Genomic DNA, 14,627 nt, shown 5'->3' with positions numbered 1-14,627 from the left:
AAGCGCTGCACCTTAATGTTTATTTTATTATATTTTGTATTTATTTGAGTGAATACATTATTCACAGTTTAATAATAATTAAAACCCCCCCAAAAATATTTCATGTTTTGTGATAATATTTTCTGCTGTACCGAAAACGTACCGAACCGTGACCTAAAAACCGAGGTACGTACAGAACCAAAATGTCTGTGAACTGTTACACCCCTACCGTCCTGGGGATGTTCTGTTTAGTATTCACCACCCTCTGTAAAGCCTTACGATTGAAGGCAGTGCAGCTGCCGTACCAGGCCGTGATGCAGCCAGTCTCTTTGTGCACCTGTAGAAGTTGCAGAGTATCCTGGGGTCCATGTTGAACCTCCTCAGCCTGCGGAGGAAGAAGAGCCGCTGTCGAGCTTTTTTGGTGATGGTGGTAGTGTGAAGAGTCCATGTCAGGTCCTCAGTGATGTGGACACCGATGAACCTGAAGCTGCTGACTCTCCACCGTAGTCCCATTGATGGCGATGTGTCCCCGTGTCCCTCTCTCTGCTGCTTCCTGTAGTCCACAATCAGCTCCTTGGTTTTGCTGACGTTGAGATGGAGGTTGTTATCCTGGCACCAAGATGTCAGGTTTTCGACCTCCTTTCTGTAAGCCGTCTCGTTGCCGTCGGTGATCCGCCTGATGACGGTCGTGTCGTCAGCAAACTTCACGATGGTGTTGGAGCTGTGTGTGGCCACGCAGTTGTGTGTGAATAGGGTGTAGAGGAGAGAGCTGAGCATGCAGCCTTAAGGGGCTCCGGTATTGAGTATCAGGGTGGAGGATGTGATGTTTCCCACCCACACTGCCTGGGGTCTGCGCGTCAGGAAGTTCAGGATCCAGTCACAGAGGGCGCTGTTGAGCCCGAGGTCTCTGAGCTTGATGACCAGCTTTGAAGGCACAATGGTGTTGAAGGCTGAACTGTAATCAATGAACAGCATTCTCACATATGTGTTCCTCTGGTCCAGGTGTGAGAGGGCAGTGTGGATGGTGAGGGCTATGGCGTCGTATGTGGACCTGTTTGCCCTGTAGGCCAACTGCAGGGGGTCCAGAGAGTCAGGGAGGGAGGAGGTGATGAAGGTTTTGACTAACCGCTCAAAGCACTTCATTATGATGGAAGTGAGTGCTACTGGGCGGTAGTCGTTGAGGCTGGTGATTTTTGACTTTTTGGGGACAGGAACGATGGTGGAGTGTTCACATTTAAACATGTGGGGACTACAGACTGCAGCAGGGACCTATTGAAGATGTCTATGAACACCTCTGCCAGCTAAACTGCACACACCCTGAAAACACGGCCAGGGATGCCATCAGGTCCAGGAGCCTTGTGTGGGTTAACCCTTTTAAAGGATTTGCACACATCTGCCCTGTTTAAAACAAAAGGGCAGGGCTCCTGATCCTGACACCGGACATCCTACTATGTGGTATCTGACACACACAGTTAATGTCTAATTTTCTATCCTGTCTTATTCCTTGTGACTTCCCCTCACTGTCATTTCACCTCTCTGCAGCTAACTGCCTCTTTGCTGTTCCTCTCATAAGTAGGGTTTGAGACTGCAGCTCAACAGCACACTCTGAGAGAAAACATGGTCTTATTTGTCGTGGAATATGATAGCTATTTTCAAATGAGCACAGCGAGGAGCTAAAAACTCAGGCCCCTAAAGTGAAAACTGTAAATGAACACTGATAAAGTATCTCTTGTAAAAATATGACAAGGGATAGTATTTTGTTTGGTTAAATTTATATGAACCCCATAAAAAATAAATGGCTGTTTTTGTAAAGGTGATTCATCTTTTGTAACAATATTTCTAATGCATTACTTTATGTGTGGTAAATTATTTTTCTCAGTGTTCACAGTGATTGGAAGTGGGAACAGAGAACTTTGGGGTGTCAGCTAGCAGCAACAGCTTCAACTCAGGGGACGGTAAGTTATTTGCTGTCTTTCTTTGGAGCTTTTACTCTTCTATTCAAGTGTGAACAACTTGTATACTTTGATGTTGGTATTTTTTCTGACAAGTCTTTAAGTGTTTTTCAACCAAAACATGGCAGTTAGTAATAATGAGGTAATTCAGACAAACTCAAATCAGTCCTTATTTTGTTGAAGTAGCCGGGGTTGGGTATACAGACGGTTGGGTGTATAAAGCATTTGTTTCCCATGTCATCTGTATCTCTTGTTAAGCTCCTGTTTTACTGTATATTATTTAATTTCAGTAACCAGTTGCATTAACATATTCATTGTAATTGTGGATCTTTTAACGGAAGATGAGTGGCCCTGTACAGCATGTGTAATTGAAAGAAGTGAACCGAATTTTAAAGCAAGGACAAATATCTGTGGATTTTGACTGCAGTGTTAAGAGCAGTTTTGTGTTATTAGGTTATTACCCAACCATGAACCTACTTAACCTTTATCTATTTCATAAAGCACAAAATACATTCACAACTAGATGCAAATAGAAGATGCCAAAAGGGCAGAATACAACCCCCACTAAGTGGACTATGCCATCTTTTCCTTACTGTTGGTGGCCACAGCTGAAAGTGTTGCATTTAACACTCTTCTCTCAATCTAACTGGTTAAGGGCTAATGAAAACATGCATGAATAAAAAGCTCTGGTCTACACAAACACCAGTGGTGGGCCGTCAGGGCCAGCAAGGCATTTTCTGCTCAGAATCACTGACTAGATTCAAGATTCAAGGGTTTATTATAAAATGCACAGTAGCTACAGTGTAGTTATGGCAAGGAACATCTTAGGTCCCGAGCTCCTCCAACAATGTAGCATATTATATATAAGACATAAGACAAAAAAAAAGAAATAGTGCAAAAGAAATAGAGTACGAAACATTTGAATAAAATAGTGCAGGTTATGTTGCTAGACAATTCTACAAGTAGTGCAGATTAAGTTAACTATACATGTCAGAAAATAAATACATACATAGCTAAATGATGCAGAGATTGTTGAAACTGACCAAGACAATGCAGGATTCTATGTATATGTAAATAGAATAAAATATAACAGAACAGAATGTAAGGTTAAATATTGTACAATGAAATACAATAAAATACTTTTTGATCCAGTAATAACTATAAGGATAATAAATTAAATAAATTCTCAGATGCAACCAGGTGAATTTGTTGAGTTATGGAGGCACTTAACAGAGCTCAGGCGTTTAACAGTCTTATGGCCTGTGGGATGAAACTGTCCCTGAGTCTGGTGGTTTTAGTCCTGATGCTACGGTACCACTTACCAGACGGCAGCAAACAGTGATGGGGGTCTTTGATAATCCTGTGGGCTTTCTGTCTGAGCCGCTGGGAGTAGAGGTCCTCCATGGATGGCAGCTCCGTCCTGGTGATTTTCTGTGCAGTTTTCACCACCCTCTGTAGAGTCAGGATCCTCTCTATGGTGCACCTGTAGAAGGTCATGATGCTCTCTATGGTGCACCTGTAGAAGGTCAGGATCCTCTCTATGGAGCACCTGTAGAAGGTCAGGATTCTCTCTATGGTGCACCTGTAGAAGGTCAGGATCCTCTCTATGGGGCACCTGTAGAAGGTCAGGATGCTCTCTATGGTGCACCTGTAGAAGGTCAGGATCCTCTCTATGGAGCACCTGTAGAAGGTCAGGATGCTCTCTATGGTGCACCTGTAGAAGGTCAGGATCCTCTCTATGGTGCACCTGTAGAAGGTCAGGATACTCTCTATGGTGCACCTGTGGAAGGTCAGGATCCTCTCTATGGAGCACCTGTAGAGGGTCAGGATCCTCTCCATGGTGCACCTGTAGAAGGTCAGAATGCTCTCTATGGTGCACCTGTAGAAGGTCAGGATGCTCTCTATGGTGCACATGTAGAAGGTCAGGATCCTCTCTATGGAGTACCTGTAGAGCAGGGGTGCCCACACTTTTTTGGCTGGTGAGCTACTTTTGAAATGACCAGCTAACCGAGGTCTACCAACCAAAAATAAAAACCCAAATTGCAAGGGTTGCTGAATAACACGTTTTATTTTTACATGGGATAACTACAATAGGGCTGCAACAAACGACTAATTTGATTATCGATTAATCTATAGATTAATGAAACGATTAATCGACTATTCGGACTACTACTGTGTGCCTTGCACAATTTCTCAAACGCTCTTATTTAGCCATCAACTTTTAGATTTAGTTTGAGGTTGTTTTAGGCATGTGGAAACTAACAATGATGACAATAAAGATGAATACTTGATTCAAAAATACATATATTATTAAATTAACTTAACAAATTGTGAACAAAATTAACATTGCTTTTTATTTGAATTAAATAAATAATATTTCACATCAAAAGAAACAACAATGTTTTAACAAATCTTATTAAATAATCTGATGACAGAACTGGAAACAGAATAGCTGAAACTTTAACAAAATAAATAACTCAGTTACCTCTAATCATTAACCCATGTTTGTATAATGTAGTTAACTCCGTGTGTTGCTGCTAGCATACATAACACCTGACGTGGAAACGTTACTCGTGGATGGGGCTACAGAGCTACTCGAAAGACAGTCGAACCCGGTGCATTCCTCCGTCTGAATGTGGTGCACTTTTGCTAAATGTTTAGACAAATTGCTCGTGTTACCGCCCTTACATGCTAAACACTTTTGGTGACGAGCATTGTCCACCTCAAGACGGGTAACATGTAACCACACCTTGGAGCGCTTCTCTCCACCATCTCCTCCGTGTGTTGCTGCATGTAGCAGATGCGTGTGTGTAAACTGCCCCGCCCCCTTGCAAACAGACGGGGGAGAGAGAGATCTCTTCTGGATTGGAAAGATAGAAAATACACCGACCATAGACGCATTTGTTTGTCTTTTTGCATGTTAGAAACGAGTTGGCGACACTAAGACTAAGAGATAATGTTTGTGTAGCAATAATACATGACCTTTCTCTTTCTCAACTCGCTACTCGGAGGGAAGTCGCTGTCATATACCTTGTGAACACTCCGATAATGCCTCTCCACGTTACCTTTCTTTGGCAGAGCGACGCTTGCTTTACAAATAAGGCAAATAACCTTTGAATGTGACATCACACAAAAAGATTCTCCCTCCCATTCTGTGTGGAAGTGGTATGTCTTTAGCTTTTTGTTCGTTCCCGCACTCATTTTGTTGTTTGTCTCTACCGGCACTTGACTGATTTTGTATCGCTTTGCATTCTGTGTTAACAGACTGGAAAGCAATAGGTCGCTTTTTCTGTCAATCAAGTCAACTCCTGAATTAAGTGGCAGGGAGGCCAAAGGAGGAGGGATCAAAACCTGTTTTGTCTATTTTAACGGAGCTGGATTTTTTTAAATTTATGAATGACTCGCGATCTACCAGCATTGCCCCCGCGGTCGACCGGTCGACCGCGGTCGACGTACTGGGCACCTCTGCTGTAGAGGGTCAGGATCCTCTCTATGGTGCACACCGATGACGGTCGTGTCGTCCGCAAACTTCACGATGGTGTTGGAGCTGTGTGTGGCCACACAGTCATGTGTGAACAGGGAGTAAATGAGAGGGCTGATCACTCAGCCTTGTGGGGCTCCAGTGTTGAGGATCAGGGTGGAGGATGTGATGTTTCCCACCTGCACTGCTTGGGGTCTGCCCGCCAGGAAGTTCAGGATCCAATCACAATTGCTGTTGAGCCCAAGGTCCTTGAGCTTGATGACGAGCTTGGGGGGCACAATGGTGTTGAAAGCTGAACTGTAATCAATGAACAGCATTCTCACATATGCAGTGGCGTTTTTATATGTACAAAAGTGGTGGGGCACGAACAACTTAGATATCAATCAATCAATCAATGTTTATTTATATAGCCCAATATCACAAATGTTACATTTGTCTCAGTGGACTTCAAAGTTGTACAGAATATCAGTATGACAATACGACACCCTCTGTCCTTAGACCCTCACACCGTACAAGGAAAAACTTCCAGAGAAAACCCCACAGTTTAAAGGGAAAAATGGGAGAAGCCTCAGGGAGAGCAACAGAGGAGGGATCCCTCTCCCAGGACGGACAGACGTGCAATAGATGCCGTGTGTCAATTGAAAAGATAATACATTTGCAACATAGGTAGTCCAAATGTTTGGAAATGCATGTGTGTATAATAGGAAGACGAATCCACGAGGATATCCATCCAGGACTTATGATCCAGGACCACAGCCACGACTCAAGATCCAGGACTCGCGATCCATGACACAGGACTGCAGGATCATCCATGACTCCGGATCCCGGCGTATATAGACACCAAAAAGAAAGAAATTTGGCGAAGCTGGGTTAATCGGAACATGAGAGTACACAGGTATAGACAGAGAGAAGGAAGAAGTAAGATGTCCCCCGACAAACTAAGCCTATATCAGCAAAACTAGGGGCTGAATCTAATCAGCCCTAACTATAAGCTTTATCAAAAAGGAAGGTCTTAAGCGCACTCTTAAAAACGGATAGGGTGTCTGCCGTCCGAACACAAACTGGAAGCTGATTCCACAAAAGTGGAGCTTGATAAGAAAAGGCTCTGGCTCCCATTGTACTTTTAGAGACTAGGAACAACCAACAACCCTGCATTCTTGGAACGCAATGCCCTAGTAGGACAGTAGGGTATAATGAGTTCTTTAAGGTAAGATGGCGCCTGCCCATTAAGGGCTTTATAGGCGAGAGGAAGAATTTTAAATTCTATCCTGTGTTCTATAGGGAGCCAGTGTAAGGCAGCCAGAACAGGAGTAATGTGGTCCCTTTTCCTAACTCTGGTTAGTACACGAGCTGCAGCATTTTGAATCAGCTGAAGCGAGTTGACTGACTTCTTGGTACACCCTGATAATAAGGAGTTACAATAATCCAGCCTTGAAGTTACAAATGCATGGAATAGTTTCTCTGCATCGTTTTGAGGCAAGATATGCCTGATTTTTGCAATGTTACGTAGATGGAAGTAGGCGGTCCTTGAAAATGATTTTATGTGAGCGTTAAAGGATAAATCCTGATCAAATATAACACCAAGATTCCTTACAGTCTCACTAAAGGCCAAATTAATGCCATCCATAGTAAGTATATCTTTAGATAATTTGTTTCGTAGATTCTTTGGGCCGAGTACAATAACTTAAGTTTTGGTCGTGTTTAACATCAAAAAATGTAAGGTCATCCACGTTTTTAAGTCCTTGAGGCAGTCTTGAATTTTATTTAGATGATTAATTTCATCAGGCTTGATTGATAAATATAGTTGAGTATCATCCGCATAACAATGAAAGTTTACAGAATGATTCCTTATAATATTGCCTAACGGAAGCATATATAATGTGTACAAAATAGGTCCGAGCACTGAGCCCTGTGGCACTCCATGGCTAACTTTGGTTTGCGTGGAAGATTCATCGTTGACACGTACAAACTGAGAGCGTTCAGATAGATAGGACCTAAACCAGCCTAAAGCAGTTCCCTGTATGCCAACTAAGTGCTCTAGTCTTTGCAATAGGATATCATGGTCGATAGTATCAAATGCAGCACTGAGATCGAGCAAGACAAGAATAGAGACAAGTCCCTTGTCTGAGGCTATTAGAGTGTCATTTGTGACTTTAACCAGAGCTGTCTCTGTGCTATGATGTGTTCTAAAGCCAGACTGAAAATCTTCAAATAAATCATAGTTTTTTAAGTAATCAAACAGCTGTTTTGCGACTGCTTTCTCAAGAATCTTTGAGAGGAACGGAAGATTAGAAATAGGTCTATAGTTGGCTAAAACCTCTGGATCGAGGTTGTGCTGTTTAAGAAGCGGTTTTATCACTGCTACTTTGAATGATTGTGGAACATAGCCTGATAATAAAGACATATTCATAATATTTTATAAAGAAGTGCTAATTAATGGAAAAACTTATTTTAACAGCTTAGTCTAAGATACACGTTGATGGTTTAGAAGAGAGAATAATTTAATTTAATTGTTCAAGGTTTATGGCTGAAAAGCATTCTAGTTTACTATCTAGTGCAGGGGTGGGGAACCTTTTTCCTCTCAAGGGCCATTTCAATTTTTACAACATCCTTCGAAGGCCGTACAAATTATTGAACTCAACGTCTGCTTAAAAAACTCAAATCACAGCCCATTCATTTCGCGTTTCTTTCATGCTGTGCAAAGAAAAAGCAACCTCTTAATCCAGATATTTGACCATGACCCGCGCATTCATTCACCGTGGCATGACCACCAAAACAGAAAGATATGGACAAAAGATGTGTGCAAATGTATTTAGTTTCATATCCATGTGGACATGATTTAAGTGGGGGGAGGATCTAACCTCATCTAGGGGGGTTTAGGGGCATGCACCACCATGAAGATTTTTTTTAAATGTTGAAGTTAAAAGCATCAATCTGGTGCACTTTGAGAGCAACATGAAGAGATCTATGGATACATCTCTCAACACCCAGATGAAACAGAACTGTAAGCGGATTTTTTTCTTTATGGATATTTTACAAATCAATTCCCTTTTAAACTGTATTCTTAAACATTCTTGATAACACTATACTGGTCAAAGGCAAGAGGTCATTAATTTTGTTTCTAAGACTAACAATTTTATCGTTAAAAAAGCACATAAAATCATTACTACTGAGTGCTATGGGAATAGAAGGCTCAATCGAGCTGTGGCTCTCTGTCAGCCTGGCTACAGTGCTGAAAAGAAATCTTGCATTATTCTTATTCTCATCTATTAATGAAGAGTAGTAGGCTGCTCTCGCTTTACGCAGTGCTTTGTTATATTCATTGAGAGTAATATGCCAAATTAAACGAGATTCTTCAAGTTTAGTGGAACGCCATATCCTTTCAAGTTGTCTCGACTTTTGCTTTATTTTGCGGGTTTCGGCATTATGCCATGGAGCTAATCTATGTTGTTTTATTTTCTTCTTTTTCAAAGGAGCAACAGAGTCTAATTTTATTCGCAGCGCATCCGTAGCACTATCAACAACATGATCAATTTGGGGTGGTGTACATTTTGTATAAGTTTCCTCCCTTACATGCAGACATGCTATCGAGTTAAGTATTGGTGGAATCTCTTCCTTAAATTTGGCTATAGCACTAACAGATAGGTTTCTGCTGGAGGAGCTTTTGACTCATGCTTTGTAGTCTAGTAACAGTACTTCAAAAGTTACTAAGAAATGGTCGGATAAAGCAGGATTATGCGGTTCGACTAATAGTTGCTCAATTTCAATACCATAAGTCAGAACAAGGTCGAGAGTGTGATTATAGCAGTGGGTTGGTTTATTTACACTCTGACCGAAACCAACAGAATCTAATATAGAGTTAAATGCAACAGTAAGGCTATTTTTATCATTGTCAACATGAATATTAAAGTCACCTACGATAATTACTTTATCTGTTTTAAGTACCAAAGCTGATAAAAACTCAGAGAATCCTGATAAGAATTCTGAATAAATAAAAATAATAATAAAAAAAATAAAAAAAATAAAAGATATGTATATAAAAGCTTCTGGTGCTTTTTTAAACAAGTAAACAAATAGCTTTAGGCTATCCATGGTTCCGATAGAGAGAGGGGGGGGGGGGGTATAAGGAAAACACAAGACACTCATCACCGAGGTCACAATATCAATCGATCCAGCAGAGCAATAGATCAACAAAATATATGACATAAAAGGAACTTACCAAAGCTGAAGTAGATGGTCAACTTCATTCATTTTCTTTGCGTTTTACTGATTTGAATCGGTATAAGCTGCTCTCTCTCGGCTCCTGTTCACATACACTTTTCGCGGCATACAAACTTACAGCCAATCAGCTCTCTGAATTATGAGATGACATTGCTGGGTATGGCAGCACAGTGTGTATGGTGATTTTTTTTTGCCTCACAAATTGAATACAAAAATACTCTGAGCATGCACAGTGTGGTTTTTACAGTACACGTTCATTTGAACAGCAAAGAGAGGGGCTTGCCCCACATTGCTCAACACGGCTCAATAGGCACACTGTAGACACTAATTAGAAGAACGCAAACTAAAACAGCAATGTACAGACAAATCAGATGACTAAACATGATCTTAAAATATATTTTAACATATATTTTTATATTTTGGGATTGACCATTTGCATTACTTTCTGATGACACTAGGTGAGTCGCCACTGCCCACATATGTCTTCCTCTGGTCCAGGTGTGAGAGGGCAGTATGGATGGTGAGGCAGTGCCGATGGCGTCGTCTAACGTTTTAATATAGTTTTTCATGAACATGTATTAAGTTATTTTCGCTCGTTTGGGCTGCGTCCAGTAATGGTTGTGTTTATGCTAGAGCTTTTATCCAATCATATTTCAGTCAGAATGTGATGCTGGGTCAAATAAATCTGCCCTTACGCCTTCAGAATCAGCAGTGCGGGCCTTGTAGCTTAGAATAAATGGCAATAAAACATTTGCAATGACCAATCGGATTTCGAGTCAACGGGGCCATCCAGCCGGCGTACGATGACGTCGGCATTTTCCTGTCCTCTGATTGGATTGTCAGTGGATAAACAGTGTCTAAACTAGCGTGTGTAGCGACCGGTAGCGACCTGCTAGCAAACAGCATATGTAGTGTCATTAGCAACCTGCACAAGGTAGCATATTTTTGTTTAGATTTGAAAGCGTTTTCTTTCAACCCACAATGTCTGACAGCCGAGAAGAAATCGATTTGGCGAAGCTAGCAAGCCTGTCTTAACAGGGAAAGGGTTTGTTTGCAGGGGCGGACTGGACATTGGGACGTTCGGGACGAATCCGGATGGGCCGGTACTGAAGTGGGCCGGTCGGACGATGTGGGCCGGCGGGTAACCGGCCAGGGCTCGACATTATAAATGGCCCGCTGGCCCGGAAGCACTATTTAGACACCCCGGGCCAGCATAACGTACTTAAAATATTGCTTTAAAAAAATGGTCCTGTGGTATTGGTATTTTGACTAGCAATTTAGTTAAATTGTTTCGTTTATCAACACTACAAAATAGCGTTCCGTGAGTCGGTTGTCGTTGTTGGGTGAAAAGCAAACAGCTGTTTGCTGCGGAGCGCAGCGCGAGCAGGCTCCCGTGAGCGGGAGCGCGCACAGACTATCGCGCCACCTAACCATTCGCCAAAATGTTTTGAATACCAGCGGTAACCGGCCAAGCGCCGGGCAAAAAACAATCTTCAAATAAAAGAAAGTCACCGGAGGAGTTAAAGGAGAGTGACAGGGAGCATGAGAAGAAGAGGGAGAGAAAGTTTCAGCCAGCTTGATCGATGGAGTTGGCTTCTATAGTGGTGCAGTGACAATATAAAGGTATTGGCTATAGGGAAATGTCCCAGCAGTTTAGGATAATGTAGGTTCTAATCAAATCAATTACATAGCCATTACATGTCTAACTCCTAATGACAGGAAGGCAGAAAGTGCATTATAAAAATAATAATACTCATAATAATAGCCAACATTTTTTAACAATGACCACAATATCATTATTTTAATAAACCAAATATGAACAATTGAGGAAAATGAGGAAGAACTGATGATTCAAATGTTGTAGTACAAGTAGTAATGTAGTTAGTGAATAAATTACTATTGCAACAAATGTGTTAATTTTCTTCATTATTAGTTTTTTTTTTTTTTGGACGAATGCTTACAATGCTTACAGTGGTTATGTGTAATAGATATAAGTCATGGTTGATGACCTTCCGGGTCTGTCCAGCAGAGGGCGCGTGTTGCTTGCCGCGGGTGCATAATACATAAGACTTGAAGCAAGCTAACATCGTCTCTGTTTCCTTTGTCTTATATTTTCCCCATATTAGGTGAGTTCATCCGTGAGAAACGTTATATATGTAGACTGACTGTGTATAATATTAATGTGAATAGTGATAGTTGTTAGAGGTATTTTTGGAGGGTTTCTCTAGGTTCTGTAATTGTTGTAGCTGTGTATGCTAGCTTTGCGAGCGCCGTTAGCTATGCTAGCGCAGCTAGCTATGATAGTGTAGTTTAGCTCCAAGAAGGGGAGTTTGGGTGTTAATTTGGATATGTATGTTTGTACTGTGCATTTAAAAAGTGACATCTTGTGTGTTAAATTGGATGTATGTTTGCAGTACGCGCATTGTTAGTGGTTGTTTTATATCAAGAATCCATGTTCTGTATTATACAGCGTGCTATGTGTACCATGTTGTTGGCGGGCATAATACATAAGACTTGAAGCAAGCTAACATCGTCTCTGTTTCCTTTGTCTTATATTTTCCCCATATTAGGGGCATAACATTTGGAGGCGCTGCTGGGAGATTTGATTTGAGGACCATCCCTGAGTTGTTAGTGGAATCCTCTGATCAATCATCCCCTTAAACAACCCAGTCATCGGAGAAAGGAGCTTGGAAAGGCAGTCGAGGTCGTTTTCAGACAACGTTGGTAACCTGCATCCTGAAGTGTGAAAAGTCACCACTAGGGAGCAGCAAAAAAACCTAATTAAGTAAGATAAACCCTCATTTGCTATTTCTGCCCACTTCTCTGATACAATGGAGGCTGAATTGGAGAAGCTGCAGCTGGACATTACAGGTGCATTGTATACACTGACTGTAGAACAACTGATTAAAGTGTGCAATGAACTGGAGATTTCAGGACCGGATAATGTGCATGTGACTGGTAAATCTCGCAGTCAATTAATTTCTCATGTCACAGAGCATAATGAACGTGAAGAAATGGCCGAGCTAGAGGATGAAGGCATGTCCGAACTTCTTAATGTGCAGGATATCATAGACAAAGCCAAAATTACAACAAATGTACATGACAGTGTCAAAAGGGAAGATCTCCAGAAGGAGGTAGAGGCACTAAGGTTGTCATTACAAGAAAAAGAAAATGCAATGCATGACCTAATGAACACAAGCATGAACCACCCTGCCGGGTTCAGCCCCCCAGAAAGAAATCTGGCCCAAGTACTCCCCAGTAGTTCTATGTGGCGCAAAGATCTTAAGATCGCAGGCCAAATAGGCGAGCCAGGACAAAAGGATAGGCTCACATTTTCTAGTCTGGCCAGACAAATTGAAAATGGCTTTAGTAAGGGCTACCCAGAGTCAGAGATCATTGATGCTGTAATCCGTGCCATCACACCAGGCCTGCAGTTACGGAGTTACCTTGAAGGGAAGGAAAACCTTACACTGCCTGCCCTTCGCCGAATTCTCAGGTCTCATTACCAGGAGAAAGGTGCCACAGAGTTATACAAACAACTCACCTCTGAGGTTCAGAGTAGTAAAGAAACGCCTCAAAACTTCCTGATTAGAACTATGGACATGAGACAGAAAATCCTGTTTGCTTCTCAAGAAGCCGAGTCAAACCTAAAATATGACCCAGCACTAGTCCAGAGTCTCTTCATGCATACTGTCCTGACTGGTCTACAGAATGACAATATTAAAAGTGACCTGCAGCCTCTCCTCATGCAGATAAGTACTTCGGATGAGCTGCTGCTGGAGAAAGTGAACATTGCGTACACCAATGAAAAAGAGAGACAGGATAAAAAGAAACTTGCTGCCCCATCACGAGTAACAAATGTGAATACAGTCAAGTCCACTGAAGTTCCGGTGGAAATGAAAAGCACCAGCCAGCAAAACACAGTTACTCTGCCCACTGATCTGCTGTCAGAAATCAAAGGAATGCGCTCTGACATGGTGCTGTTGCAAGCCCTGAGAGCTGAGGTCTCCCAAATCAGAGAAACGATCCAAACGGCCACATCTGCACCCCCACAGCATCCCTCACCAAGCAGAGAACCAGCTAATATTTCCGCCCCTTATCCTGTGTTTTCACCCCAACAACCCTCTCCCTATAGGGCTGAATTCAATGCCAACAGCGTGTACCACCAGCAGCCACCAGCAGCAGTGCAGGAGTACCGACCGGCATTCCACCCGGCACGAGTAAGAGAAACGGCTCAGTTTCAACAAGGGTATGCACCGCAGCGATACTACCCAGCACCACGCCCCCGACCTAGGTGTGTTTCCTGTACTCATGCAGGCGAAGAGTACTGTCAGCATTGCTTTAGGTGTGGAAGCAGTGAACATTTCAGAGCAGGTTGTAAGGCACAGAGGGTAGAGGGACCCACTAGGCGGAGCCCTTTAAACTAAGAGGGGTTGCTCCCATGGGACATGCAGCAACCGGCCACTATAAGTCCCAATCTTGTGCAAATTGCAATGAAGAGAAAAAGAGTAGGGAACTACAATACTGTTCAACTTGCAAAATTACACTGTATTGTTCTAAAGAATGTCAGGAGAACCATTGGCCTGCACACAAAAGGCATTGTAAGACATACACATGTTCAGGTATTAAGAAAGCGACACAGTCACATGACAAATCCAAGCACAAACAAAATATTGCAAAAGAAAAAACAGCTACTGTGAGAGAGTTAGTAGGGAAAAAGTGCCTCATCAGGTGTTTCCTACACGAACAGAAAACTCAGGCCCTCTGGGATACAGGCTCACAAATTTGTGCTATAGATGAGGTATGGAAAGAAAGCCATCTAACTGATGTACCGCTAAGAGATGTAGCAGAGCTAATTGACCCTATAGACTCTTTACAAATTGAAGCGGCCAATGGTACAGAAATGCCATATGTTGGTTGGCTTGAAGTGTCCTTTAAACTTACTGCAAGTGATACCGAGTTGCTAATACCCATGCTAGTGCTAAAAGGTAACC

General features: G+C 42.2%; 1 protein-coding gene across 7 annotated transcripts in view; it reads left to right on the top strand.

Moving 5' to 3' along the window:
* The window catches only part of slc5a6a (solute carrier family 5 member 6a), a 160,875-nt gene that overhangs the window by 66,317 nt on the left and 79,931 nt on the right, over positions 1-14,627 (top strand). For 3 of the 7 annotated variants that reach the window (XM_079642356.1, XM_079642354.1, XM_079642355.1), the window contains exon 2: positions 1,859-1,934. The exons of 3 other annotated variants lie outside the window; for them this stretch is intronic. The gene's annotated coding sequence lies outside the window, so the exon portion shown is untranslated. Of the gene's footprint in view, positions 1-1,858; positions 1,935-11,724; positions 12,419-14,627 lie in introns of those variants that run through there. One more of the 7 variants, XM_079642357.1, reaches the window with a different exon arrangement.

Source organism: Notothenia rossii, assembly GCF_949606895.1.
Source record: "Notothenia rossii genome assembly, chromosome: 8".
Taxonomy (NCBI): Eukaryota; Metazoa; Chordata; class Actinopteri; order Perciformes; family Nototheniidae; genus Notothenia; species Notothenia rossii.
Note: the sequence above shows the minus strand (reverse complement) of the source record. Positions and strands in the feature narration are given on the sequence as shown.